Source organism: Hipposideros armiger, unplaced genomic scaffold (genome assembly GCF_001890085.2).
Source record: "Hipposideros armiger isolate ML-2016 unplaced genomic scaffold, ASM189008v1 scaffold_48, whole genome shotgun sequence".
Classification (NCBI taxonomy): Eukaryota; Metazoa; Chordata; class Mammalia; order Chiroptera; family Hipposideridae; genus Hipposideros; species Hipposideros armiger.
Genome location: NW_017731398.1, coordinates 1,843,541 through 1,848,945, shown reverse-complemented (window position 1 = coordinate 1,848,945; position 5,405 = coordinate 1,843,541). Strand labels below are relative to the sequence as shown.

General features: G+C 36.3%; 1 protein-coding gene and 1 long non-coding RNA gene across 2 annotated transcripts in view; both read right to left on the bottom strand.

Moving 5' to 3' along the window:
• WHAMM (WASP homolog associated with actin, golgi membranes and microtubules) overlaps positions 1 to 5,405 on the bottom strand; it is a 33,654-nt gene that overhangs the window by 6,153 nt on the left and 22,096 nt on the right. The gene's annotated exons all lie outside the window — the stretch shown is intronic.
• Positions 7 to 2,700, bottom strand: LOC109381427 (uncharacterized). The gene is made up of 3 exons (XR_002123736.1): positions 2,161 to 2,700; positions 1,827 to 1,922; positions 7 to 1,353 (listed from the first exon to the last, which is right to left on the bottom strand). It is a non-coding gene; the product is annotated as an uncharacterized LOC109381427 (long non-coding RNA).

The following is a 5,405-nucleotide window of genomic DNA, read 5'->3' as shown; positions in this document are numbered from 1 at the left end:
TCCTCCCTTTCTGTCACAGAGCAGGCCAGTAGAACAGAATCCCGGAAACTCTGACCAGACTCCACGGGTCATCAAGCCATCCCTGATGTCGGGGAGCCCCAGCCAGCCAAGGCTCCCCTCCTAGCATCCTACAGCAGCAGGTTGTTGTAACTCTGGCCTGCTGAGTTCTACCTGACATTGCTGGGCAGTCCGCCTCCCTGAGGCTCGCCCACGACCAGTGAAACCCTTCACCTCCTGGCAGCCCTTCATGTATGTAAGGAAAACCTGTCTGGGCTCCACATGTATCTTGTATCCCATGATTTCATTTCCGGCCTTCTCCCTCTCCTAATTCCTTCCAGATGTGCTCCAATTGGTTTTGTCTGCTTTAAGGGGGACAGAATTCCCTCATTCTACAAAACGATGCTTCTGTTCCTTTCTAAAAACTCATGAGTTTTTCTACAGCTTTATCCCAAGTGATTCACATTAAACTGAAGGAAACTAAATTCTCAAGGTTCTTTTCTCTACATTAAATCACACACACACACACTCACAGTCCTTCTTACCACCCCCTGTGTAAGTGTATTTTTGGACCAAAAAAACCTGCAACTTAAACCAATTTGAGATCAACCTGTTAGGTTTTTTTTAACTCCTTGTTCCAGTTTGCTGAGTGCTTAGGCGGCCTGATTCTGTCACTTCCCATCTGTCTATCCTCCCACCTTCACACCATCTCTGTTTGAAAAGTTGATCACTAATCTATCTGACTGGTTCAGGGCTGAGGAGCTGGACTTGGGCCCCGGGCATCCCTTCCTCCATACTGATTCCACTGCACTAATGGTCCTCTGGTGACTGACAGCTCACGTGCTATCCGTCCAGCTGGCATTCCTGTCGCTTCCCCCAGTGCATTCGTCCTGCTTCCATTCACGCCCAGGCCCCAGTCCAGGACGACAAACTCAGAATCCCTGGAAGTGGAGTCTGGCATTCGTCCTTTTAGAGGCTTCCCAGATGACCATGATGTGCTGCCCGGGTTGGAGAATCTGAGCTGTGGCTCTGGAGTGAGAGACCCCGCTCTGTATAACCCCGCTGAGCTTTGCTTACTCACCTGTGAAGTGGGTGACAGTAGCTCACAAGGTCATTTTAAAAACGAAAGGAGAATGACTAAGTACCTAGGCACGGAAGGGGGACACACTTGGTGACAGAGTAGTAATAGTAAGTGTATCAGAACACAAGATGAAGGTAGTATGTCATGACTTGTCATTCCAGGGGCCCTACTTTGCTTGTTATCACACAGCACAGTCTTGGTACCTTATTCCAGAGGCTCGTCTGGAGTGGGCTGTTTTCTGCTTGGGGCAACAATGAACTTGGGTCTTTGTGAACCTAATGAGAACAGGTTTATGTTTTATACTCAGAGCTTTAATGTTATTTTTAAATAAGTAAGTATTTACTTTAAAAAAAATAACCTATTTACTTTTAATACAGCACTTAACAATACTTATATCACAGTGTTTCTTTGACTTCATTTTAAAGAATTCTTTATTGCAAATGAGGAAAAGTCCAGCTTAAGTTGAGGGCAACTTAACTATTTTCCGTTTTCCTTCCTGGTCGACATGGTAGGCAGAGCTAGCACCCCTCGGGAGGGGAGAGCAGGAACCCTAGCGTATGGCAATGTCAAAACATCTTGATATTCTAATAATTTTGGTTTTTATCAATATACTAAAAATAATGGCATTTTGGGAACATTTTGTGTTCTAAATTATCTGTTCATAATACTTCATACTTTCTCTGAGGATATGTGATCTTCATGTATTTCTCCGGAAAATGTAGGCGAGGTGATTACTTCTGGAACTTACCTCTTTAAATGCTCTCAATCGTTGCAGTGTTTTTTGGCGTTCTTGGTTTATCCATTCTTTTTTCTTTTGCTCCTCTGCTTTGATCTTGTCTCTTTTCTATATTTAAACAAACATGTATTTGTAAATTCCTCAAAATAAAAGTCTTAAGAGAGAAAGGGGCTGTAACCCAACATCACCTCCCCCAGACCACCATTGAGTCTGCTCCCCAGACGGCAGTCTCCCCCGGATCAAGGGTGACAGCTGCAGGTCCAGGGCAGTGGAGCTCTCATGTCCATAAACTTAAGCCAGGGTGTCATATGATGCAAATCTAAGACATTTTTCTTTAACAACTCACCATCTGAATACTATGGTGCTGATGAAAATATTTTATACTTTCTTTAGCCTGCTGCAATCGGAGTTGATGATTTTCTTTGCATTGATCCTGGTGGAATAATATTTTAATATTACCATGAGTTACAGCATAAAAGGTTAAAAGAAAAAAAGCACTGTATTTGGGTGCCAGGAATAGGAGTTTCTGCTGCGGCTCAATGGTACTGCCACCTCCTCAGCCACGTGATAAGGGCTGCTGGGTGCTTGTAGCAATCGGTTGCTCCTGACTAGAGGGCCACAGCTATCATTTAGTGCCTTAGGAAATGAAAAAGCAAATTCTCCAACTAAGGGGAAATGAAACAACACAAAGGAGTCCCCCATTCTCAAATGGGGTGTGTCCTAAGAATCAATGCCATTGTTTTAAGCCCAGTTCTCCATAATGTTACAAATAGTAATTATATTTCCAAATATACCTACATAAGCAATGTCCAACCTACAAACACCTGAAAAATTATATTGAAAACTGTATTTCAACTATGCTTAACCATTTTAGCATGTTACCTTTTTATGTGATCATGGAATTTTCAAAAATTAAGAAAAAAATAATATGAGGAATGAAATAAATGTAATCTCTGACAGATCTTATCAGCAACAATTTACACTAAATTTTAGAATTTACTACAGGTGATTATTAGAAGTTCCTACGAATTGTGACTTTTAAAATACCTGTATATGTAATAGGCAATCAACAAATAGTTATTGACTGAATTAATNACATCTTTATAATATTAACCTTTCATTTTGGTAAATTTTAAAGTATTATGTTCCTCAGTGTATTTTTCCTAGCATAGGTAATTTTTGTAGTTGTGGTTACTATTGTAAATAAGCTCTCCAGCTGCTTGCTGTTAGTATAAAGATACATCATTGATTTTCTGATTTAAAATGTTAACTAAAAGCTGTGTAAATGTAAAGATTATGAAAAAAAAACATAATGTAGAGATAGAGAGTCCCTCATAATGAAAATCCCTTTGCCCCAAGATAGTCAACAGTTGATGCATATTTCTCAAATTTTTTTCCTACAATATGTTTTGTTATTTTGACCGTATGATACCACCCTTCTGCTACCTGCATGCTTCACTTGGCTGGAGACCCTGGGCCCCTTCCTATGTGAGTATCTGTCAATCTACCTCATCCTTAACTCTGCATAGAGAGTAGTGTGTGGTTGTATACTAGTATATTTTACTTGGTAATTGGTTGTATGTTTATTTTGTAACTAGCCGATAACTGAATTCTGTTTCAAGCCAATAGTTTTGTTGTGTTATTGTTGTTAATTATTTTGCCTTTTTCAGGTAGATAATAGTTCTGGGTAGTGATGATAATTTTACCACCATATTTTTAATCATCTATTTGACTTCCTCATCACATTAACCAGCACTTTTAGAACATTGTTCACTAACACACTGTGTTGTGTTGGTATTGTATATTCTTCTTTGTATGTATTTTTTTTACTTAGTGAGAATACCTTTAGTGTTTCTTCAGAAGTATAAATTGGACTCTTAATGTAGATATTCTTAACATTTGATTGATATATTAAAGTAATGCCCTTTCAAGTTTGCTGAAAGTTTTATCAGTAATGATGTTAGAATTTTATTAAATGCCTTTTTTCACATCTGTCAAGATGATTCAAGGTGTTTTTCTTTATCATGACTTAAGATGAATCATTTTAATAGATTGAGTAATGTTAAACCCTCTTTACATTTCTAGAAAAAACCTGATTAACCCATGGTATATTACCCTTTTAATGTACTCCACTCAATGTTAACAGTGGTTATTTATGACGGGTTGGTTATGGTAGATTTTTGTGTTCTTATCTGTAGTTTCTGATTTTTCTACAAGGTTCATGTATTATTGTATAGTAAAAATAAGAGCTTTAAAATAAGAAAAATATTCTGGATTTGGCTTGCTCATATTATTTTGGAATTTTTCATATGTAAAGATGGATAATTGTGTAACTTTCCCCCCCACCCCCCACTGTCTCTGGTATGATGTTGGGTTTATGTTAACATCTTAAAAAAAAAAAAAAGAACTTGGGAAGCTCTCTTTTTTATAGGCCCTGGAAAGGTTTAAATAATTTTTAGAATTTTTTGCTCCTTAATTTTTTATAACATGTATAAAATTGTCCAAGTCTAGTGCCTTTTTGGGAAATAATCTTTGACAATTTTTTCTGTGTTTCCTATCATCATTGGTCTCTTCAGGTGTTCTTCCTATTCTGTAAGTTTTTGGCAATTTAAATATCCTAAATAATGATTCTGTTAAGATTTTTAGATTTGCTAGCATGAAGTTGTTGTAGTTTCCTATTCTCATTTTTTATGTTGTATGTCATACTTTCACTTTTTATTATGATGAGTTTTTCCAGAATTAGTCTATTCCATTGGTCTTTTCAAAGAATTAACTCTGGAACTTATATCTTAATTTACTCTCTTATCATTTTGATTTTCATTATCATTATGATTTTTTTTGGGGGGGTTGTTATTATTAATGTCTTTATTTTATTATTATTTTTTCACCATCTCACGTTGAATACCATTTTAACTTTTTCTTGTTTAATAATAGCTGCAGTTACTAGTAATTCTATGGCTTTTCTTCTGAATACTTCTTTATTCATATCCCTTAAATTTTTAGGTATGGTATTCTAAGTTATAAATAATTTCAGATTTGAACTTTATTTTTTACTGAAGAGTTACTTGAAATTATATTTTTCATTTCTAGGTAGTTTGATATTTGTTGTTGTTTACAACATTTGCTATAAATGTCTAGTTTTACTGCCTTGCTGTCAAAGAGGGTATGGCCTGTACAAGTTCTGCATTTTGGAGTTTATTGATATTTTCTTAGGACCCAACAAATTGTTCGTTTTAATACGTATTCCCAGGAAACTGCAGAATAAGGTATATTCTCTGAAGGGAGCAAAATTCATATGTATTAATTGGATCTTATTACTTATAGTATCATGGACCTTTCATTTTTACTTACATGAGTCATTAAAGACTAGGGAAAGTATGTTAGCCTCCACTACTATTGTATTTGTCTACGTCTCCTATGTTTCTTACAGTTGTTGTTTTGTTTTCAGTATGATGTTATTTGGCAAATTATCTTTTTATATTTAAGGGGAAAAATATTTTCCTTTAAAGACTTGTATACCTTTGTGCATTTTACCTGATTTTGTTGTAACAGAGTTGTTTTTGTCAAAATACATAGTTCAGTAAAATGTTT